The following is a 25,362-nucleotide window of genomic DNA, read 5'->3' as shown; positions in this document are numbered from 1 at the left end:
AACAAAACAATGAAAGAAGTGTGATTTTTTCTTTAGTTGAATAAAGATCTATTTTTTACACTAGTAGTAAAACTTTTTTTTTTATTTCGCTTAGAAGTTAATGGTAACGTAATTCTTCTGTATTTTATTTTTAAAAACAAACTATTTTAAATTTTAAATACTTAATATACTCATGCAGTGATTACGAATATCTTTTATCAAACAGCAATAACACTCAATCATTAATGGTCGTATTAGATCATATCTGTTATTTTAATGGTGTACAAAAAAGTTAAAAACAGTTGGGTATAATTTTGTAAGGGTTATGCAATGTTAATTTTCTCACATGTACTTTGTGCTTTGTTCTTGAAAATGCGATTCTACGAATGAAAGCGATTGGTAATAATGTCCTTCGAACAATTTGTTCATTAGATCGACGATATGACATTTAGATCATGCATTGAACTTTATTACCAAAACTTTTATACCAATAGTCTAAGATATGAACAAAACGCGATTTTCACACACCTGCTTACACATATACAAATTAAATACAAATTAAATATTTATCTTTTTTAGTACCCACATTAAAGATAAATCGCGAAAAAGTTGGCCAGGCTATATTTAATTCAAAATTTAACATTTTATTCTTATTTAAAAATGCAATTTTTAATTAAACTTTTTTGCAATTATTTTTCCAATATACTAAAACAAATATAAAATAATTTTCATCTATTATAATAAGTAGATGGGTGAAGTTCGTCTCTATTTCGGATCTCCTACTATAACGTTTTTATGTGCATTTTAAATTCAAATAAAGAATTATTTTAGTTAAAAACTTTTTTGTAACGAAATTTTCGTTAAGTTAATTTATAATTGACAAACGATTGGCCACTGCCAATGAAAAATGTTTCGCCGAATTGTATATAAACGCATGACTTCCGAATGAATTCAATATATTGGATAATTCTTATTGTTTTGCTAGTTATTTTCTGGCCAATTTAAAAAGAATATTAAAGAAGAAAAAAAAGCAGTGCTGGTTGGAGGGGTTACAAAGGTTTTACGAAATTCGCTGGTCAGCGTGTCTATACAAATAAATAAAATTGTCTGAGTGTCTGTTTGTAATATTAAAATAACCGCTTTTTATTAAATGCATATGGATATATATAAATGGTACATATAACAAAATAACATTTTTTACTATTTTTGTCTGATTGTTCCGGTGTAATAAGTGGTTACTTAGGCTACTTTTATTTTAGAAAATTATATATTTTATAACTCTGCGAACGGATTTTTTTTTTTGTTAAATTCCGCGCTGACGAAGCCGCGGGCACAGCTATTATTAAATAAAAAGGAAGAACTAACGTCTATTAGAGTCCAGCTAAATTCACTAGCTTTAAAATAAAATAAAAAAATGACGTCTAGTGACAAATATTAATGAGCTGATTATCTTTATTGCTGACGCTTTCTCTTAGTTGCGTTTTATTTAATATCTCGTTAAAATTAATTGTGCAATTACTAATAACTTTTAGACATTTGTATAAAGCTCGCCTTATGCTCTGCAATCTTTGCCTGGTTACTGTTTGTAACAGTTGTATAATTATGCGTAAATATCCAAAGCTGAGTAAGTGCCGGATGGGGCAAGAAGCATTAATGCGGAGGTGGGGGGAGGACTGTCTACCCGGGTGTCCTGGATATCACCCGTAAATGGGTTCCCCTGCGATAACAAAAAAAAAAAGCTGAATAAGTAATATAATTTTTTTTTTTTTGTTTTTCAATTTCTTGAAAAAGGATGTCGATAAAAAATATTTATTAAGCAATTTTGTCGTGAAAACGAATTCTACGGCGTGACAGAGCCAGGAAGGAACGAGGAAATACACGAGTACACAGTTTTTTAAGCTTTGTTACTGAGAATGTGCGTTCCAAAAGTACTACATATATAAATGTCAGGGTCTCGATGTATCATATAACAACTCGTGTTAAAACATGACAATGATTAGGAAGGCATGCGAATAAATTTGTATGTTAAACTATTTGTGAAGAACTGAATAATAAGTAGGTAACATAAGATTTGGCTTTGTTGTAGATCGTGTTAAGTCATTATAAAATAGTTCGCTAGTGACTATTAACATCGCCGAACCTGCAAAATTGCATTTTTTTGTTTATTTCATAAAACGTTCCCAAATAACCAAGTCTATCATCAGCTGAAGAGAATTTTTTTATTTTATGCATATATTATTTAGTTGTGGTACTTCTGACAAATCAGTACCTATTAGTCTTAATCTGTTAAAAATGTAACAAGTGACTTTTCTCATATTTACACAATAAATACCGGCTAGTAATAATATTAAACATAAACAGCCTGTACAGCATTACTTTAAAATTTCATGATCCTGCTTAAAATAAGTAAAAAGATACACGCCATTTACACTTTGAATCGCTCTCCTGTAAAGTTGCTGTTTTTCACATCCGACGTTTTTAATAGTAATAGGCGAGTTGACCCATGCAATGTCCCGTTATGTCGTTTCTAACAATTGATGACAGTTGACAAACGTTGATGTAATTTTTTATTTAAATGCTAAATTATGCTAACTAGTGGTGACCCACAGGTTGAAATTCGACTACGATTAAAAATTTAATTAAAAGAAACCCAAAAAATAATGAGAATTAAGAACATAAAAAAAAAAAAAAATTCAATTTGACTATAGACTGACAATCAACAAAAGAGTATAATATTCGCGTGTCTGTCAAATACATGGTATTCTGTGTAATGTTTTTTTATTGATTTAATATATTTTTATCCATAATTTTCAAACAAATGTTAGCATTCTGCACTCCTTCTCTAAGTAAACTAGAAGTGTACGAAATTTCATACTACTCCGTCCTTGCAATTTTTGTAAAAAGGTGTACAAAGGTTTTTCTAATAAAAAATAATATAATGTATAGAAGATTAGGAGATTGTCTCCGATACAGATTATGGTACAACTGTGATATGGTAAAAAACAACTAAATTTTTCATTCATTATTTTATTGACATTTCTTTGTTTGATGAAATGTCTACCACCGATATTACCTGTATTTTTAATTTTACGAATATACATAGATGTAGATATGTAATAAAAATATAAATAAAATAATATATGTAATATACTAAAAATTTAATTATTTTTTTACTATACAAAATATTTTATTAAATTTAAATTTTTTAATATTCAATATTTGATGATTATAAAAATATTTTTTTATTTTCCTCTTATGTGTTTACAAAAAGTTATACAACAAAAAAAAAATATACCGGTAAACTAAAATACGTTTGTTTCACGTCTGATGTGTAAAGTGATCCCCACTCTAATCGTCGTCCAAGATCCGTGCCGGTAACTCATTTTCACCTCATTAACTATTTATTTTCAATTACATTTTCCTGGTATTTTTTACCGATCGTAACAATTGACTTAATAATTTCAATATGATGTTCTATCAGCAGAGTGGCGCAGTGGAAGCGTGCTGGGCCCATAACCCAGAGGTCCGTGGATCGAAACCACGCTCTGCTATAAACTTGTAAAAGTTAGAAAGTTTTAAATTTTATTATTTATTAGTGACAATGTTACGGTAATTTAGAACAACAATATTCATCAAAAGCGCCATCAGCAGAGTGGCGCAGTGGAAGCGTGCTGGGCCCATAACCCAGAGGTCCGTGGATCGAAACCACGCTCTGCTATAAACTTGTAAAAGTTAGAAAGTTTTAAATTTTATTATTTATTAGTGACAATGTTACGGTAATTTAGAACAACAATATTCATCAAAAGCGCCATCAGCAGAGTGGCGCAGTGGAAGCGTGCTGGGCCCATAACCCAGAGGTCCGTGGATCGAAACCACGCTCTGATAGAACTTTTAACAATTAGAATGCTTAAAATTTTATTATTTCTTGGTGAGAATGTTACGGTAATTTAGAATAACGATATTCATCAAAAGCGCCATCAGCAGAGTGGCGCAGTGGAAGCGTGCTGGGCCCATAACCCAGAGGTCCGTGGATCGAAACCACGCTCTGCTAGAACTTTTCTAGAATTTCAAAAGTTTTTAAGTGTATTCTTTCTTCTTGTTTTCGAGTTGTTTTTTCACAAAAATAGTTTTAAATATTATTTAACACAAATTCGGCATGAGAATGCCTACGACTCAAAAATAAACAATTTTAAAAAATTTTACAATTAATTTATAACCGATTATTTTTTTTGTAATTTTTCAGCTGATCTTTTTTCTGTTAGGCCGTCTATTTCGTATAATTTTCTTGTGATACTCGATGAAACTAAAAATATCCATTATATTTCGGCTTACCATTTTTTAGGCCGCCCTTTCCATTATTTTATCGAGTTACAGAAAAATATTCGCTATATATTTCAGTTGACCTTTTTTTACTCGGCTTACGCCACCCCTCGCAGCTTACCATCCCGGACCTGGGCCCTTTTGACCCTAGGGTAAATACGCTCATGATAGTCACAACGTAACGTTTACATTATTTTTATAAAGTTAATATAAATTATAATTATATACGGTCACCAACCCGCCTGTCCAGCGTGGTGACTATGGGCAAAACACATGAGTTCACGCCATTTTTGGCGCGATCTTGTGCAGGCCTATGTCCAGCAGTGAACTGTATTAGGCTAAAATGATGATGATGATGATGATAATTATTTCTTTGAAAATTATTTCCTTGATAAACCTCTATCATTGTTCTCTTCTCCAGATCTTAGACTAAATCAGATTAAAGGCTCTATACAACGTGGTTAAAGCTTAATAGTCTGATAATATCTTATTGCAAATTACACAAACTTGGTTATATATATTTTTTTTCTCACCTACATAAAGCGATAGTAGCATAGAGCGTGTGTAGGAATTTTTATGGCTTTAAATAAAGGCTCGTTTATAAATAGATGCATCTATTATTATCTCGCTGGGGGCACTAATTTCGGGGAATGTGAGGAACAGAATGTAAAGTTCCTCATCCACCATCGCAAAGGGTTTTGTGTCTGGTCAGAGGATCCTCCCTTTTCGATGGTGGATGAGGGACTTCCCACCATGTTCCTCACACCTCCAAATATTGTCTATACCTATTAATGTAAATCACCAATTACTTTAAAATAATGAGTATTGTTTAAAGAAATGTCTATCAATGGAATTGGTCATTATTAGTTCGTCACTATATTTTAGACAAGAAGTAGTCTTTTACAACTTTTAATATCTATCATATATTCAATTTCCGTTCTATTCCATCCTATTCTGTTCTGTTCTATTCTGTTCTGTTCTATTCTGTTCTATTCTGTTCTCTTCCGTTATATTCTATTTTGTCCTATTCTGTTCTATTCCGTTCTATTCTATTCTGTCCTATTCTTTTTTATTCTGTTCCATTCCGTTTTATTCCATTTTATTCGATTTTCTTAGCGATTTTCTACTCGATGTTCTATTCAATTTCCGTTCTATTCCATCCTATTCTGTTCTGTTCTATTGTGTTCTGTTCTGTTCTATTCTGTTCTGTTCTATTCTGTTCTGTTTTATTCTGTTCTGTTCTGTTCTATTCTGTTCTGTTCTGTTATATTCTGTTCTATTCTGTTCTATTCTATTCTGTTCTGTTCTGTTCTATTCTGTTCTATTCTATTCTGTTCTGTTCTGTTCTATTCTGTTCTATTCTGTTCTGTTCTATTCTGTTCTATTCTGTTCTATTCTGTTCTGTTCTATTCTATTCTATTCTATTCTGTTCTGTTCTATTCTGTTCCGTTCTATTCTGTTCTATTCTATTCTATTCCGTTATATTCTATTCTATTCTGTTCTATTCTGTTCTATTCTGTTCTGTTCTATTCTGTTCGGTTCTATTCTATTCTGTTCTATTCTGTTCTGTTCTTTTCTGTTCTTTTCTGTTCTATTCTGTTCTGTTCTATTCTGTTCTGTTCTATTCTATTCTTTTCTGTTCCATTCCGTTCTATTCCATTTTATTCCAATTCTGATCGATTCTCTACTAGATTATCTCAGCGATTTTCTACTCGATTTTCTATTCAATTCCTGTTCTATTCCAACCTATTCTGTTCTGTTATATTCTATTCTATTCTGTTCTGTTCTGTTCTATTCCGTTCTATTCCGTTCTATTCCATTTTATTCGAATTCTAATCGATTCTCGATTAGATTTTCTCAGCGATTTTCTACTCCATTTTCTATTCAATTCCTGTTCTATTCCAACCTATTCTGTTCTGTTCTATTCTATTCTATTCTGGTCTGTTCTGTTCTGTTCTATTCTATTCCATTTTATTCGAATTCTAATCGATTCTCTATTAGATTTTCTCAACGATTTTCTACTTGATTTTCTATTCAATTTCTGTTCCATTCCATCCTATTCTATTCTATTCTGTGCTCTTATATTCTATTCTGTTATATTCTATTCTATTCTGTTCTGTTCTATTCTATTCTATTCTGTTCTATTCTATTCTATTCTGTTCTGTTCTGTTCTGTTCTATTCTATTCTATTCTGTTCTTTTCTGTTCTGTTCTATTCTGTTTTGTTCTGTTCTATTCTGTTCTGTTCTATTCTGTTCTGTTCTATTCTATTCTGTTCTATTCTGTTCCATTCCGTTCTATTTCATTTTATTCGATTTTCTAATCGATTCTCTATTAGATTTTCTCAGCGATTTTCTACTCGATTTTGTATTCAATTCCTGTTCTATTCCACCCTTTTCTGTTCTATTCTATTAGCCCTTAATTGCATGCGGTCACGGCCATTTTAAATTAAAAAATATATCATCATCTTTGAGAGATTTGAGCGCGCCCACGCTCACTCTAGCTTCCTAACTGCCCTCAGAGTACGCAAATCAGTCGCTTCCAGAACATCTATGCATATGCACTGGTCGCTTTTCTCTATAGCGCTGACTCCATCCGACCACTTAAGTGATTTTTTGCGGACGTAAGTTTTTATTTTTATGTTTTTACTTCGTTTATATCGTAAATTGAACTGAACAATATATATTTTTTTGTTAAATTCCATGCGGATGAAGTCACGGGCACAGCTAGTTATGTTTGAATAGTTTGAATCTTAGTTGTCCTTGACGTTAATGAATTAACATTAATGAATGACAAACAGTCGCTTTATGACCGATGAGTAACCACCGCTCTGGGGTAGTGGTGCATGTAGTTGCCTAAAACAACGATGATTTGCGGGTCCGATTACCGCTCGGAATATTTATATTTATATTTATACAAATATTTCTTTCCGGTTTGGATCCTTGTGGGCCTCCTCACCGTGCCTCGGAGAGCACACAAACCCGTCGGTCTCGGTTGTTATTATAAATACCTAATAGCGATCGTTACTCATAGTAGGGAATATATCCGCCAACCCGCAGTAGAGCAGCGTGGTGGATTAAGTTTCAATCCTTCTCCTATATGGAGAAAGAGGCCTATGCCCAGCAGTGGGATGTTACAGGCTGAATCATGATTGTAATTGTGAAACAGTCGATTTACAACCCCAATCAACGGCATATTAGCTTCAAATCATCTTCTCTGTGGAAGAAGACTACAATAAGACTACAGTGATTCATTCCCTATTAATTTTTTTTTGTTTTCTACCTTAAGACATTGAATACCAATTTATAAATGAAAGATCTTAAAAAAAAAGAATTTATGTCGATACTTTAGCACGAGTTACGTCATTAAATAATATTTTATTATATATATGTATGGATCCTTCGCGAGCCGAGGTTGACAGGTCAGGCCACAGAGTACGGGAAGCAGAGAGCGTCGACGAATGCCACAAAAAAAAGCCTACCTCTGATCTCATTTAAGGTTGCTCGCATACATACCGATTTGGATCGATCCATTCATTTCAATTATGCATTTTTAAATGCGTTTGCTTTAAATGTACATAACTGATTTATTATTGCATGACACATGTTGCCCGAATATAGAAAGATTGGAGTTTAATAAATTTTTATATTTTCTTAAATGTCAAGAAATGTGTATTTTAGGCAGTATATGTGTTACTTTCACTTTTCACTAATTTTTTGGAACGAAGTTCCTTAAGGGGCGTTGCGGAGGGGTACCCTAGCCGGCAAAAAACGTCCGTAACTTTAAAAAAAACGTAAGATTTTTATGTATATTCTATGTATGGTGGCTATACAGTGTCTAATGTATAGTCTAACTGTGATGACTGTTATTATTATAGCAGTTTGCTATTTTTATTCGATAATTATCATATATTTTTATAAATCATTGTAAATAAAATATCTTTATTAACCTAATTTTGTAAAGTAGTTTTTTATTTTTATTTTTAAAAAAATCATAACAAAAAATGTATACCCGAATAACTATTTTCTTCATACCTCGAGTAGAACTTGAAATTAATAGTTTTTAATAAGAAACTTTGTTTTTACCTGGTGTTCCAGGACACCAAACGGTTTTTAATGACTTTCCGTAGATATATTACATAATTTTTGGAAATACCTAATTATTTTAATATCTTACTAAAATATATTTATTTCTGAGATTTTTATTATGACTATTGACTTTTACATCTGGATAGTTACAAAAAAAATATATTGCCAATATATCTTTATTATGTCGCGATTACACGTATTTTAGAATAGATAGCACAAAGTTATTTAACAATTGTTAAAACATTTTTAATAAATATTAAAGGTAATAAATAAATATACGATATAGCAGATTGCGGTAAACCTGTGTGTATAAGTCGAGTTATTACGTGACCGGTTGCAAGGGCGACATGTCAGCTATTACATACCTTTTACAAATGTTACATTTTTTTTTACAACGACGCGCAAATTGTACGGAAAGATTACACTTCCTAAATAGGTCACATATCTTTCAAAGTATTGGTTAGATTTTTTTACCTAGTTATTATATTATATTTAATATTTTCAACTGTAAAATTTAAAGCATAAAAATGAGAAAGGGATATAGGTATATACATATATCCCGATTGTGTGGAAGGTACATATAATTATCTTTTTTGTTACTAATATTTGTGTAAATTAATTGTTTAAATAGTTATTTATTTATTTACTAGCTGCCCGGACAGACTTCGTTTTTTCAAAAGTTAATATTAATTATTTTTTTTTTGATTTAAAACCTTCCGTGGGCCTAAAAAAAATAGCCTAATTGGTCGAGCCATTCTCTAGTTATGCGCTTAGCAGCATTCATTTTTATTTATATAGATTTTATTTATTTATTCATTTTTATGGAAACAAACAATACGTAATGAATTTTATACATGGCACACAAACACTTTCCAATGATGTTACGTGGTGTAAATGCGCCTTATAAAACTAAGTAAAACTTAAATTGAATAATAGAGATTAAAGAGAGAGGGTGAAATTATTCAAATTACATTCAAAAAACAATAATAATAAATAACAATAGTGTGAATCAATGATAACTTTGGATTATCAATTAAAATTAAAAATGAATGCTATGTAATTGTTATTTAATCATAATATTATATATCTTATTTCTTATGACATACACACACTTTTGTCTGTTCCTTCGGTTAGCAATTTAATGCTTGTGTTACAGGTAACAGCTGAATGTTATAGGTAAATATTTTTTTGATAAACATACGTAGAAATAATACGTAATTAATTATATAAATACCAAATTTACACGCACATTAAGCTGTAGTTATCTCGTAGCAGAACCAGGGCCACTACAAACTGCGCCAACGAACTTAGGGTTTCAACAAAATTGTCATGTACTCCATTTTCAGTTAACTTTTCATATAGGAGTTTTAAGTAAAATTGAAATTCTTACGACCTTATCGTATGACAACTACGTCAGACAGATAGAGATTGTATGTTTGTTCTTGTTAACATTTTGACACGACAGCTTTCAGTAGCGACTTTTACTTTACACGAAGCTAATTATCTTTAAATGAACTCACTGCAACTTGAACTTGATTGTTCATAAACAACTGGAATGTCAATCGCCTTCTAAAGGAGTCAAGTGTGAAAGGCGCGTGTCGCTAGGCACGACAGCGGTGTATATATAATATGCAACATTGTAGGTATGTTCGTTAAGGAATGATGATTAATGATGTTTAGTGTGTATATAGATTATTTTTTACTGCGTCAATTACTAAGTTAGGTATTTTAGATGCAAGCTTTAAAAGCCCTTAATTAGATAATTCAAGTAAAATAAATAAAATAAAATAAAATAAAAATAAAAAATAAAAAAGCCTTTTATTTCTTGCGTCAATTCATTACAGATTTAGATAATTCAAGTAAGGTTTATTTATTTTTTATAAATACACACAACATCTACGAGCTGTAATTTAGCCGTGATTTTTATTCAAACATCATTTTTCACGCTTAACCTACAGGTGATATTTAAATAAATTACTTCAGATCGTCATTACTTGACTGGCTAGTAGAGCACTAGAGCACTTTGTCAGGCACTGACTGTTTCTATTTGTTACGGTTTCTGTTTTTTTTTTTTAATTTGTACATTTAATTAGCTAGGTATTTAAGATACGAGCTTAAACAGCCGATATTTGCAGAATGTAAATAAGGTTTATTAGAGTGTTTAAGGTTACATAAACTCATATTTCACTGCTTGAACTTTAACTTTTTAATTTAAATAAAGCTATTTACCTTGTTTCTATATTCTGTACTTTAAAATGAAAACAATAATACTTTTACTATATATGTATTTATATAAAAGTGAAAAAAAATACATTATACTAACAGATAATTTAATATGCGATGATAACGAATCTTTAATATTACAATTTATACTGTATTTTGTCGACTACTTAAATTTGATATAATTACTGAATTAAATAAAACACTTTATTTTTCTATAATACAACGGTTTTAGAATGCACCTTTAATAAATGTATGTAAATCTAATAATTTTTTTATGGGCAATTTGTTCCAACGTTCCATAGAAAATTCTCGGAACGCGTGACAAATGATCGCTCTTATATATCCAATATTAAATCAAGTGAAGCTATTTCTCGATTTCTTGAAATTAAAGGTAGTCGAGTTGTCTGTGGGTAAAGTTTTATTAATCTAATAAACAACGCGAGTTCCTGTAACACGCTAGTGATTATTAAATATGGCACGTGGTGGAATGCAAGTTGCTTTACATTATCCTCATTACATAGAGGTCAACTTTTTACAACATTACAGTGTCTGACTTTTATGATCGACTATGGTAACTTTTTTTTTTTAAATAAAAGTCTAGGCACGTTCTCCTTCAGCCTGTCGCAGATGATTTGCGATAGTTTTTTTTTTTTAAATTTATTTAAACTCATTTTACTTTAAAAAAATTACCGATTTGTCCGGAGTGTAAAGTACGGAGTGTGGTGTACGGAGTGTAAGTTAAATACTTATATCAAGTATGTAAACTGAGCGTTGTGTGTAAAGTGAATTATTTACTTTTTGATATATTTTGTCAAACCGTTACGTAACTTGCGCTGTGTCTCGATTTATTACAAAAATAAAAAAACAACAACAAATGGTATTAGTTTATAGCTTTGACCCGCCTTAATGTATTTTCTTTGCTGTGCTTGAGTTCTATGCCTATAGAAAAAAATATTACTCGTGTGTTTAGCAGGCGCCTGAACACTGACGGATTGGGGTTCGTTCGGGATGGATGTTTGTATTTGTACAAATATTTATTTCCGGTTTGGATGTCTGTCCTTGTGGGTAGTGTAGCACGGTAAGCTGATAGGGCCAGTTTTTATCATATACACCTAATAGCTAACACTTAGTAGGGGAATATATCCGCCAACCCAAAGTGGAGTAACGTGGTGGATTAAGCTCCAATGCTTCTCCTACATGAAGAAAAATGGCCTATGCCCAGCAGTGAGATGTTACAGACTGAATCGTGATGTGTTTATTAAGTGAGTTCATATATTTCTGTCAGTCACATGTTAATATATCAAACCGGTCCATACGTAAATATAAATTATAACTAAGGTCCAATTTGATTAGCACGAAAATTAAATTAATAACTCGCTGTACCTACATTGCCGATTGTAAAGACAATCTAAATTATTACATGCTGATTTGAATATTATGATTTGTACTATTCTTAAAATACGGTTCGTAATTTAGTAAATATTATTTATAGTGGAAAAAAGCATAGTAAGAAAGAAAAAAACTTGGTTGTCTGTAAAGTTGGTTTACGGACGATAGTTTAACGTGACACATCTCCTCGGACGCACAGGCGCCACGATGGGTCACCCTTTTTCGTGCATGTCACATAAATATTTAGGAAGTAAAGGCAATAAAAATAGTAAAAAACTTTTTGTAAGCATGTTTCCGACACTACCCTCGCTGTACTGTGTGGCTACGGTACTAAAGAATTTAGCTACCCCCTCTCTTCCCGTGGGTGTCGTAAGAGGCGACTAAGGGATAACACAGTTCCGCTACCACCTTGGAACTTAAAAAGCCGACCGGTGGCGGGATAACCATCCAACTGCTGGCTTTGAAATACACAGGCCGAAGACGGGCAGCAGCGTCTTCGGTGCGACAAAGCCAGCTCTGCGGTCATCAACCCGCCTGCCCAGCGTGGTGACTATAGGCAAAACACATGAGTTCGCGCTATTTTTGGCGTGAATTTGTGGAGGTCTATGTCCAGCAGTGGACTGTATAGGCTGTAATGATAATGATGAAGCATGTTTCCGACACTACCCTCGCTGTAAACACAGCACATCAGGAGCTCTGCTACCTTACTAACTACAAGAATATAGCATTATTTATTTGATTTTAATTTTCTGTAAGATTTAGTTACTTCCACAGTCAGGCTGCGCCAGCTCTCGACAGATTTTGAGCTAGTATACAGGATACTTCAACACAAAATTTCGTACAATTTCGTCCCTAAGGAGAAGGTATTAGTCAAAATATCTTCTAGCGAACAAAGACGCAGGAGCGGTTGAGTAATACGGATATGACTGGAGACCACTTTATTAAAAGTTAAAAAACCTAACCTATAATTACCATAAATTATCAATTAAAATAATAACACTTTCGTTTAGAAATATGTAAATACTGTACAAACAAGGTACACAGGGTAAGTTTTATGACCTATAATTATTTTTATGTTTTAATTTAGTCGCGTGCTTGCATGTTCATATTATTTACTAGCTGTGCCCGCGACTACGTCCGCATGGAATTTAACAAAAAAGTTATTGTTCAGTTCTCTAAAATAAAAGAAGCCTAACTTACCAGTGAAAGTCCAGTCAAAATTGGTCCAGCCGTTTTAGAGATTAGCCAGAACAAACAGACCAACAGACAGACAGACAAAAATTGTAAAAAATGTTATTTTTGGCGTAAACTTGTGGAGGCTTATGTCCAGCAGTGGACTGTATAGGCTGTAATGATACATCTGCAATTAGTAAAAAGCGGTTATGTTAATATTAGAAACAGACACTCTAATTTTATTTATATATAGATGTATAGATATAGATAACAAATATAATAATGTCCGTATACGTAAGCCTAAATGATTTCAATATGATCTCTTCAACAATTGGAAGTCTTAATTAAGATGAGTGTATTGTATAATACGTGTAATAGATACTTCGTAATAAAAAAACATATTTTAGAGTTAATTTGCTTTGATTATTTTTGCTTTAAGAAAAACTAGGCACTCGTTAAATAACTATAAGTTAATTATTAATTACTAACTAATTATTTTTGTTTAGATTAGAATTGTTTTTTTTTTCCTCTCTTCCCGAGGGTGTCGTAAGAGGCGAACTAAGAGATAACACAGTTCCACTACCACCTTGGAACTTAAAAAACCATAGCGTATTATTTTTACGAATATAGGCATAAGTTTAATGTTTATTTAAAATAAATAACAATTATATAGCACGTAGAATATAATTAAATTACGTTTCAAAACATAATAATAACCGTCGCAATGTATGAATATATTGTATGTCTGGAGGCGTTGCTGGTATCTTTGGAAGTAACGTAAACAGTTGCACCGACGGTATTTGTATAAATATTTTTTTCCGGTTTGGATGTCTGTCCGTAGTGTTACCAGAAATATTTTACCGTTTGATTGACAAAGTGCCGTGAAATTATCGTACCGTTCGGATCAATTATCGTACACCAAAAAAAAAAAAATATTTAAAATTCAAGTTTTAAAATTCAAGGCGAAAAAATAAATAAATAAAGATCGTCGTTGCTTCAAATTATCGTACAAATACTGAACAACTGTTTTTCACCCAAAAAAAAGTTGTCGTTGCTCTATATTTGTTTTTCAGTATTTCGGTAGGACAGACAAAATTATCGTACAAATCGCGTACGATCCTAGGGTACGGATCGTACATTGTACGTAGGCTTGAATTATCGTACATGTACGATAATTATCGTACGTTTGGGATTACTGTCTACCCGTGTGGATCGCCATACCGTGCCTCGAAGAGCACGAAAGCTGTTGGTTTCGTCCCGTTTGCTATTATAAATACAAAGAGACCTATGACTTTGGGATGACACAAGCTGAATCATAATATTATTAAGCTGATCTTCTCTAAGGTTAAGTACTACCCACTCCGGGTGTCTCCAGATTTTGAAAAAGTTCCTGCTGTGCCTTGCTTAATAATGTCCATGAGTGCTGTTTTTTTTTTATTAATTCTTATTTGCCGCGAGTATGAATGATTGTTATTGATATGAATAAATAATAGATCATAGTAGCATTACCTTGGCATCAATATTTGATTTCGATGACATTACGCCAAGTAATATTTTAGACAACGGTACCTATTTTTTTTGTTTGTATGTGTATGTATGTCAAAATAAGACTAAGAGTTTTTACGAAGAAAATAAGAACAATTTTTCTCTGTCTCTCTTTCTCTTTTTTCTTCTTTACTTTCTTTTTGATAATATTTTGTTATGTATGCACCTACAATTCGTTTCCATAAAAATGAATTTAACAAAAGTATAGTGCACGTGTATTTACTTCCAATAAAACATTATCTACGATAAATAATCGTGTCAAAACTATTTATAGTTTCTTACGCTGAACGCTTCAGCCTGTAATATCCCACTGGCATAGGCCTTCCCCATGTAGGAGAAAGATTACAGCTCAATCCAACATGCTGCTTCAATGCGGGTTGGCGGTTATATTCCCCACTATGGGTAACAATCGCTATCAGGTGTACATAATAACAACCGGGATCAACGGTTTAACGTGTTCCCCGAGGCACGGTGACCCACAACAACTGCACAAACACAAGGATTACGGCATCTGTATGGTCAATATAAATGTATTTCATTTACGGGGATCGAACCCGCAACCGCCAGCGCAACAGCCACAAACCAATGCTGGGGCTGTCGCTTCGTCTTACGCTGATACCAAAGTACCTACAAAGAAACAACATGTTGCAACAACGAATGATAGAATAGTTTTAATTAGAATATAATGTTATATTGATAAAAATTCTCAACATGTCATAAGAAATAGAGCTACAGTGACATTTTAAAGTTATCTTGGTGCTCCAGTAGCAAGAGGGACCGGTATTTTTTATATCTTATAACATACACAAACTGTCGTCTGTTCTTATGGTAAGCAACTTAATGCTTTTGTTATAGGTAACCGCCAACTGGTAAACATAAATATTTTTTTGATAAATAATACATATATAATTAAATTAATAAATACAAATATAACAAACACCCAGACTCAAGCACGAATCGAATCCGCATTCCGCGCAGCAGAAAGCAGGGCCACTACAAATTGCGCCACTAGGCTAGTCTAAAAAATTGCTACTTGTTTGAGATGCTGCGCTTCTGGGTTAATGTGACCCTCTAATAATGACTATGTTTACACCGGTAGTATGACCTAATTTTATCCTAATAAAGATAAAAATATACATTAAATAAGAATTTAGTAGTACATTTCGACCTTAGAAACAAATTACGTAAAAAAAAAATTGTAATTGAATTTTTTTTTAATGAGTAACCGATTCGGATGCTAATTTAATGTTATTTTCTGAATAAGGCTGAGAAGGCCTTCTATGCGTCTGCAAAAACAACTACATTTAATGTGTATTAATCGCAGGAACACGTAATTTTTATTTATATTTCATCATTTAAATTACGAAATAAGAACCTTAACATCTTTTTTTAAATATTTTGTTTTGTTTGATAACACTACGTTTCTGTTTTTCTTTCTTTTTATAATATTTTCTTGTATGGCAAAGGGAGCCTTAACCACGGAGGTCGCGAGTTCGATTTCCACTTAAGGTATATATTTGTATTTATATTTGATCTGAATGTATGTTCTTCTGGGTCTCACGTAAATCCGTTGTTTCCGATTGTTATCACAAACACATGATAGGGATTGTAACTCATAGTCGAAAAAGTATTTGCTAAATCTGCAATGGAGCACCGTGGTGGATAAAGCTTTAACCCTTATCATACATGGTGGAGAGACCTTTGCCAAGCTGTGAAACGTTTACAGACTGATTCTTTTATGATTTTTATGACGTAACAAATTGACGATACTTTTACGAAATAATTCTCATCGAGAAAGTAGTCTCCCAAATTAAGTTTTTTTTTCTATAATTACATTTAATTCCCAATAATGAATTAAATACTAATAATTAAAAGTAAAATGATTTTTAAAATCAAAAATTTTAAAATAGAGTTATAATGTCACTGTTTCCGAAAACAAGTTTTGCAAAAGCTCTTTCAAATCCTTGCGATCAGAAAACAAAAGAGTGAATTGAAATACGTATATATATTTCCTATATTGATTGCTTCAATTATATAAGATTTTAAATATTATGACAAATCTATATATATAAAAATGAATGTTTGTCTGTATGTCCTTTATGGAATCATAAGCTATGCATTTGATCATGTCATGATCTTCATCAGTGTTGTGCATGAGCCCACAAAGGTTTCTGAGTTGGTACGATCGAAAAAAAGCCTAGCAACGCGCGCAAGGTTCAGCTTGTTTATTTATATAATAATGAAATGTAGAAATGTATAATATGTATGCGCATTAATTATTTTGAGTGTGAAGCGTTTTATCTTGAACGACTGAACCAAAATGGTTTCTTGGGTTTCGTCGACTTCAGTTGTCATCGACACATCACAAGTACCAACTTTCGAATATAAAACTAATTTTCAAAATTGGAACATCCAGTGAAAAGTTATGAGGAACCACACATTAAAAAAAATACAATCGAATTGTGAACTTCCATCTTTTTTGTAGTCTATACAGTTATAAAGTGGTAATAACTTTACGATTTAGCCTTACGGAATGACAGGTAAGTATTATTTAGTGATGCTTGTGAATGATAAATATTTAATAATAATATTACCAACACTTTTCTTATATATAAGTAATATTATATATCTCATGCTCATGTAATGTATATTGATATTTTTCCTTTTGAGGCAGATGAATCATAAATTTGACCGATATTTTGAGGATGAATTAATTACTTTAAAGATATTTAACACCGATTTATATGTTAAGGACAACGTGCCACTGAGTAAATGCGAATATAAAATATATTTATTATTGGATATATTACGAATACTTCTAAAGGAATTACTATAAATGTAAAAAAATTAACATGTACATCATGTAAGGTTAATAATAATAATAATAATTATGATGAGATTATACATCCCACGAAAATGTGGGGGTCGTGGCTTTTTAAACGCTAAAAATCTCCACAATCGTGAGGTGTATAATCTCAGACAGTACTTTTTAAATATGAAGAGCGATATGCACATGGACGTTGTTGCAGTTGATAGGGGCTTTACTCCGCTGTCCTTAGGCAAAGAGAAATGGCGTAAGCCTATAATAATGCGTACCGTTGACCGCGTGGCCGTATGGAAGAGCAAGGAATTACATGGCCGGTTCTACAAAGTTCTGACAGACCCAGATGTAGACCAGCCCAGCTCTATATCCTGGTTACAACACGGGAACCTCTTCGGAGAAACCGAAGGTTTTGTCTGTGCAATTATGGACGAAGTTATTAAGACGAATAACTACCGGAAACATATCATGAAAGATGGAACTCCAGACATATGCCGAGCTTGCCATAAGCCTGGAGAATCCATTAGACATATTGTTTCTGGTTGTAGTCATCTTGCTAACGGTGAGTACTTGCACAGACATAACCAAGTAGCCAGGATTATACACCAACAACTTGCTATTCGGTACGGCCTCGTTGAAAATGAGTTGCCTTATTATAGGTATAACCCAACGCCATTTCTTGAGAATGGTCGTGCATTGCTCTACTGGGATCGATCTATTGTCACTGACAGGTTTATTGCAGCCAATAAACCTGATATAGTGCTAGTAGACCGATCAGCGCGCCGAGCAATTATTGTTGACATTACAGTTCCACATGACGATAATCTCGTAAAGGCCGAAAAAGAAAAATTAAGTAAATATTTAGACCTTGCCCACGAGATTACCGGCATGTGGAATGTAGACTCAACAATAATTGTTCCTATTGTTGTATCGGTTAATGGTTTATTAGCGAAGAGTTTCGACCAACACCTTAAGAAACTCTCACTTGACTGTTGGATCAAGGGTCGGATTCAAAAGGCAGTGTTGCTTGAAACGGCCCGCATTGTGAGGAGGTTCCTCAGCCTGGAACCTTAACTACCGGTGGCCTGGGCCTCAACCTGCCACCGGAGGACTACTATTTTTATATTTTTAAATATTTTTATTTGTCTTTTTTATAAATATATTTAAAAATGTAATCATAAGAAAATATATTGAATAAAAGAAATAATAATTAGGTACATGATATGATGATGTCTCAACATTGCCATTGGGATAATATTGACAATTTAATTCCTATAAAATAGTTGATAAAATGAGCGAAACTTAGAAGAAGAAGGAGAAGAAATATATTTTATTGTGCATAAAAGTTAAAGTACATAGGTATCTTAAAGAAATAAAAACTTACAAAATAATAATATGCACAAAGGCGGTCTTATCGCTAGGTAAGCGATTTCTTCCAGACAACCTTGGGGTAGAGATTTTAAAACAAAACAGAGTAGGGTCATCAAAAAGGCAAAAAACTTAGGGTAATTTTGCAATAATTTTTAATTTCAAAAAGGTTTTCTTTTCTTTTTTTTAATACAGACTAATTTCATAATAAAATAGTACTTACAGTAAATATAAATATTTCAAATGAAAGAATATTAACCATGGCGTATTGTTTAACGACAAAAACAACTTTCGATTTTATCCATAAAAGAATATATAAACTTATATAAATAAATAAAATAAGGACAAAGGCCCGGATTATGACAAACATATGTATGGCCTATATAAATGTTGGTTATGAGTGGGGATCGAACCCGCAGCCAGAGATGAGACAGTTGCGTTCACGCGTCGTTGATATAGCATTACGTAGCTTAGCATGCACTGGTTGATCATCAGACATCAGATAGTTGTAAATAGCGCGCTTAGTATAAGTATACCAGTTGACATTGTACTTATTTCACGAGATGAAGGGCTCGTATTCAAGGCCCTGATATATTTTATTCTTTATAATATTTCAATTGAAAAATTTTGATTACCGTTTTACTTTATGAATATTAAATTTTATTGTTTTACGACTTAATCTTATAACATGCTTACTTAATCTTTTTGTTACATTCATAAGAAAACATATTTAGTTTTATATCTATAAAAAGATTCTTTGCTCAATACATTTGATTGAAAAAAAAAGTAGTTTCAAGGAAGACGTATAAAGATCACATGACTTTTAAAGGTATCTGTAGGCCAAATAAAATGTCAAGTAAAATAAGAAGGAAACTACTTATTTCTAATTGAAATACTTCGCGTAGCTCAAGGCTTCGTAAAGGTATTGGGTAGTTAAACAGGTATTTGCGTTCATTCACTCATTAAACAACGGATAGTATCATACATTTATTCATATTGATAGCAAATAAATATGGCCGAATTGGTGAATTAGTTGTTTTTGAAGCAAAACTTTTTTACGCACGCTTGACTTGGGAAGTAAGCTGGTGTATACGTTACGAGATCGTTACGAAAAGTGTGATCATGCGAGGTAAACGAGCAAGAGAGACACACAATTTCTTTCTCTCTTTCTCTCATAGCCAGTTACGTTTCGTATACCTAAGATACTGTGCAGGCCTATTGCTAAAAAAGTTTTACTTCAGTCGTGTGTTCTAAGACACGCTCGTTTTTAGGGTTTCGTAGAAACATGGCAAATAACGGAACCCTTATGGATTCGTCAAGTCTGTCTGTCTGTCCGTTGATATGTCACAGCTACTTTTTTCCGAAGCTAAAAGAACTATACTGTTGAAACTTGGTAAGTAGATGTATTCTATGAACCGTATTAAGATTTTCACATAAAATTAGAAAAAAAAGAATAAATTTTGGGGGTTCCCCAAACTTTTTTTTCATCAAACCCATACGTGTGTGGTATCTATGGATAGGTCTTAAAAATGATATTGAGGTTTCCCATATCATTTTTTTTCTAAACTGAATAGTTTGCGACACTTCCAAATTGGTAAAATGTGTGCCCCTGTAACTTCTAAAATAAGAGAATGATAAAAGTAAAAGAAATATATATATGACATTACCATGCAAACTTCCATCGAAAATTAGTTTGAATGAGATTTACTGAGTAGTTTTTTTAATACGTCATAAATCGTAAACCACAATTTACCTTTCATTCAATGAACTCAAACATTAAAAAAAAAACATTTAATTTCATAAGCATGAAGCTTATGCATAAACCGTGAATTCTAAAATATATACTGTTATTAAAACAACGATCAAAGTTACAACGAACTGGGTAGTTTTTATCTCAATTGGATATGGTAGATGGCACTGCTATCAATATGTAACTCCGAAACTACTGAAACAATTTCTATCAAATTTTTTAAGTATCTGTAATTTCTTCCAACTTGGGACATAGGGTATTTTTTTTTTTCAATTGGACCCGGTATATATCAAATTTGGTAGCTGTTTTCCGGGCAGGACAACGTCTGCTGGGTCCGCTAGCACTTATATAAAACAAATTGTTTTAGCTTCTATCGTTTGTATAAAGACACCTAAAAATTCTTTTTTCCTAAATATCTCTTTATGCAGATAGCGATTGACTATTCTCTTATATGTATAGATAATTCTACAACGACGGGTTTCGTGTAAGCTTTGTAATGTCGAAACAAACGTTTACACAATATAGAAATATGAGCAGTCATGATAGTGTCAACGTGTTCTATGTTTTTGGGCTCGCCGTTGCATACCAATGGGATTCAGATTTAGCTATGTACCTATTTCTCAACACTATTATCTTATTTATTTACTATCTGTGAACTGTCAAACGCAGAAAATTTAAATATACCGTTACTTTTTTTTTGAAGTTGTTAAGTTTTCAAATTTCATAAGAACATACTAAAAAGTATTAGGACAACTTAAAGATTCAGTCCGTTTCGAGTTTTGCGATTTATATATCTATATAAATAATACTGAAAATAAGGTTATGTTATAGGATTTATAATGGTGGATATAAAAAGAATTTGATTCAATCTGTGGAGGGTATATTTACTATGTATTGACCATAGACGATGTCGATGATTTTGAAAAATGAATAACGCATCACTGCAACCTGTTTATTTTTTGTGTTTATTTATTTTCTTGTTATTTTAAACTCTTGGTAATTAAAAAAAAATCTCTGGTATCTTGAGATTCAAATTATCGACAGAGCATCGTAAATAAATTTATACAATTCAGCTATTTACACATATAATACTTCGAAGATGTGGTATATAAGATGATGTCATGATGGAACTGGAAATTAATTATAAAAATAGACAAGCCTCAAGTTTAAAATTACTTTGTAATCTTGAATTTTAAGAATATCTCAGAATAATGATGCGATGGAAAAAAAGAAAGAAGATGATTCATTTTTAAAATTAAGTTCTCAGTCACCATAAAAAGTCTAAAAAAACAAATAATTGAAAGCCATCAAACCAAATGAATGAATGTTTGAACTATAATTTAAAGTCGATCGATCAGCATCGTTCCGTAATTAGTCATTATTTCATTCAATGTTATTAAAAATTTCGTGTAGCCTAAATCAAACGTATAACATACAATTATAATTTCTTAACGTAATTTATTAAATTGTTTGTAAAGTTAATGTGTTAAACCAATCAGCCTATTTAGCCATTTTTTATTCTATGTCATAAAACACTTATCGTAAAATCTATACACACTCGTATAAAAAACTGTAACTGTTGAATTTCTGTAGGTGGGTGAGAATTATTTAAGAAAAATTTATTTGTTTTCACGGGAGCTATTGAAGTCAAAAGAATTATTATTGGAATTGTTGTTAGTCTGTCTGTAAGTTTGTTCACATTGATACTTAACAAAGTCGTTCAGAAGAACAATATATGTATTTAAGAATTAACTAAATACGCCAAAAAAGGATTTATTTTGGACTACTAGCAAGCTAGCCTGTTGTGCCACCCCTATCTCTTGTATCTTTGTAACGAGAATCTTCTTTAATAGGGCTTTTGATGTCTCTCCTCTAATGCTCTATAATGAAATGTTTTAATATTATAAATTATTAAAAAAAAATGTTTTAATTTTATTTTTTATAGCGGTCGTAAAAAATATTTACTGGATTTTTGAAATTCACAGCCTTGTGATTAATGCATCAATTCGAACGGAAAAGACATTAGTTATTATTATCACATATACACAGTCGGCTGTCACTAAACAGACATTTAGTTGTCTATCTTAGGAATAGGTGAGCGTTAATAAAAAAAAAAAAACTCTTTAAAATACTATCTTCTGCATAGGACCTCCCATTCGTCCCCTTTGGGTTCGGAATCCTAACTTTTTTATTATTAACAAATATTATTTTGATTCTGTTTACTGATTACGTCATGTACTAAATCAAGTTTTCAAAGCTATTTGGTATTAAAATGTTATGGTTGATACTTATATAATTACGATATTTAGATAATTACTAAATTTGCCGCCTTCAAGCCTGACTGATCCTATTAATGCTTACCGTCGATAACAATCTATGATCACAGATTAATAATGATAATGATAGTTTACAGAAATACAGATAAAGCACAAGATTACTACTGCGTAGAAGGTTTTTACAGTTGAAAAAGAGTTTCAGAACTATTGAGAATTATTTAAACACCATTTAATAGGTACAAAAATAGGTACCGAAATAAACATCATATAAACATATAAAATTTTAATAACATAAAACGTTAATAATGTAATTTTACTTATAACGCGTTTTAGCCTTGATTATTTAGCTTAAAATGTTCTTCCCTCTTTTGAATTCTAGGCAAATCTGAATTAATTTTTTACTGGCTTTTGCCCGCGACTTCTATTGGTTTTAGCGTGATGATATATAGCCTATAGCCTTCCTCAATAAATGGGTTATCTAACACTAAAAGATTTTTTTTTTCAAATATGACCATTAGTTCCTAAAATAAGCGCGTTCAAGCAAACAAACTAACAAACTCTTCAGCTTTATAATATTAGTATAGATATTATTGTCAAAAGAAAAACAAATTACCATTTAGCACCACTTGCCCGACTTAAGGACATACAAGGCACGAAAAATACGTCTTAAAAAAATCAGCTTGTTTTTATTTGTTTGAACTATGGCAGATATGTTCACGTACATTCCTTTACGTACAATATTATTCACTTTTGGTTGATGTTGGGCACGTTTTTAGATCACGATTGTCATTATTATGATGAATGAATCGACCGTAACAACGAAATGTCGTTTGTTTTTTATATTACTACTGTTGTCTTCATTTATTATAAGTATTTACGATTTGATATTTTTTATGTTGGAAGACAAAATTATTAAAAAAGTCATATAAGTTCACAAATAATCTGTTTCAACGTATACACACGGTTCTCGGTTCCTAGAGCAGGCAACTGATTGATATATTTTCAAATGTACATATAGATAATCGCTTTAGCCTGTAATATCCCACTGCATAGGCCTCTTTCCCGATGTAGGAGAAGGATCAAAGCTTAATCCACCACACTGCTCCAATGCGGGTTGGCGGATATATTCCCTACTATGAGTAACGATCGCTATCAGGTGTACATGATAACAACCGGGACCGACCTTACCTTGTGGTTTTGCCTACGCCAATATAAGTTCGGTGGACAGCTTAGAAAAAAAGTCAGCGTATTTTACCCTGAATACCAGACCTTCACATTCCGTTCATATACTTAACAAGTTTCATTGCAAAAGATTCCGAAAGGCACCGACGGCTTATCGCGCTCTCCGAGGCACGTTGGGGAGATCCACAAGAACTGCACAAACACCCAGATCACGGCAAACATCTGTATGGTCAATATAAATGTTTGTTATATGCGAGTATCGAACTAGCAACCGCCAGCGCAATAGGCACAATCCATGGCTGGGACCGTTGCGCCAACGCGGCGTGAATATTAACAGACCATATACGTCTAGCAGTGGAATATTATAGGCTGAAGCGACTAATAGATGATGATAGATTGATTTCAGATATATATATATATATATATATATATATATATATATATATATATATATATATATATATATCTTGTTTCCCTTAAGTTCTTCCCTTTCGTGTCCCATCCGGGGCCCAGCACTCCCCACGCTACGCCACTGACAATTGCTATAAAAAAAAACATTTGATTTATTAAAAAAAATTGCGCTATTGTTTGATTAATGATTTTGTTTTGTTAAGTATATCTTGAAGGTGTGTTAGATTTGTTGATACTATGTGTGACTGCAGTACTACACGTTGGACCACGAGAACGTGGACGCTCTATGCACGCTTGTGTAATAGCGGCCTTAATACTGATTCGTACGTGACAAAATAACATAGGATTTTATTTATATCTCATTACTATTATTAGTAAATTCATGAAGAGTGTAATAATAATATTATTTATTTAGCGAAATAATAATAGTTTGAATTGAGTTATATTTATTAAGTTTATAAGATTAACTTCCTCTTAAAGTCGGCAACGCACCCGCAGCTTCTCGGATGTTGCAGCTAAAGTATCAGTATTAACCATGGGCGTGTCCAGAACTTTGTAAAGGATGCTTTTATTGACCTTCACTATTCAAATTATTTCAATAATATCTTACGAACGTTTTTTAAAATTGAAAACTGAAATTATACCTATATCTCAAAATTGTATTATGAGCTTCGAGTCAGAGTGGGGCAAATGCCCCATCTTATCTCACTGTAGATACTATCATCATCATCATCATCATTACAGCCTATACAGTCCACTGCTGGACATAGGCCTCCACAAATTTACGCCAAAAATAACGTGAACTCATGTGTTTTGCCCATAGTAGATAGTATGTAAT

At 32.3% G+C, this 25,362-nt stretch overlaps 4 non-coding genes across 4 annotated transcripts; all 4 read left to right on the top strand.

The window, feature by feature from the left end:
- The first annotated feature begins 3,458 nt into the window (after positions 1–3,458).
- Positions 3,459–3,530, top strand: Trnam-cau. The gene has a single exon. It is a non-coding gene; the product is annotated as a tRNA-Met (tRNA).
- Positions 3,531–3,625: 95 nt separating this feature from the next.
- On the top strand, positions 3,626–3,697 carry Trnam-cau. Its single transcript has one exon. It is a non-coding gene; the product is annotated as a tRNA-Met (tRNA).
- Positions 3,698–3,792: 95 nt separating this feature from the next.
- Positions 3,793–3,864, top strand: Trnam-cau. The gene has a single exon. It is a non-coding gene; the product is annotated as a tRNA-Met (tRNA).
- A 94-nt stretch (positions 3,865–3,958) lies between these two features.
- Trnam-cau lies at positions 3,959–4,030 on the top strand. The gene has a single exon. It is a non-coding gene; the product is annotated as a tRNA-Met (tRNA).
- Positions 4,031–25,362: the final 21,332 nt, after the last annotated feature.

This window comes from Melitaea cinxia, chromosome 20, assembly GCF_905220565.1.
Source record: "Melitaea cinxia chromosome 20, ilMelCinx1.1, whole genome shotgun sequence".
NCBI lineage: Eukaryota > Metazoa > Arthropoda > Insecta > Lepidoptera > Nymphalidae > Melitaea > Melitaea cinxia.
This window is presented reverse-complemented; position numbering and strand designations above follow the sequence as displayed.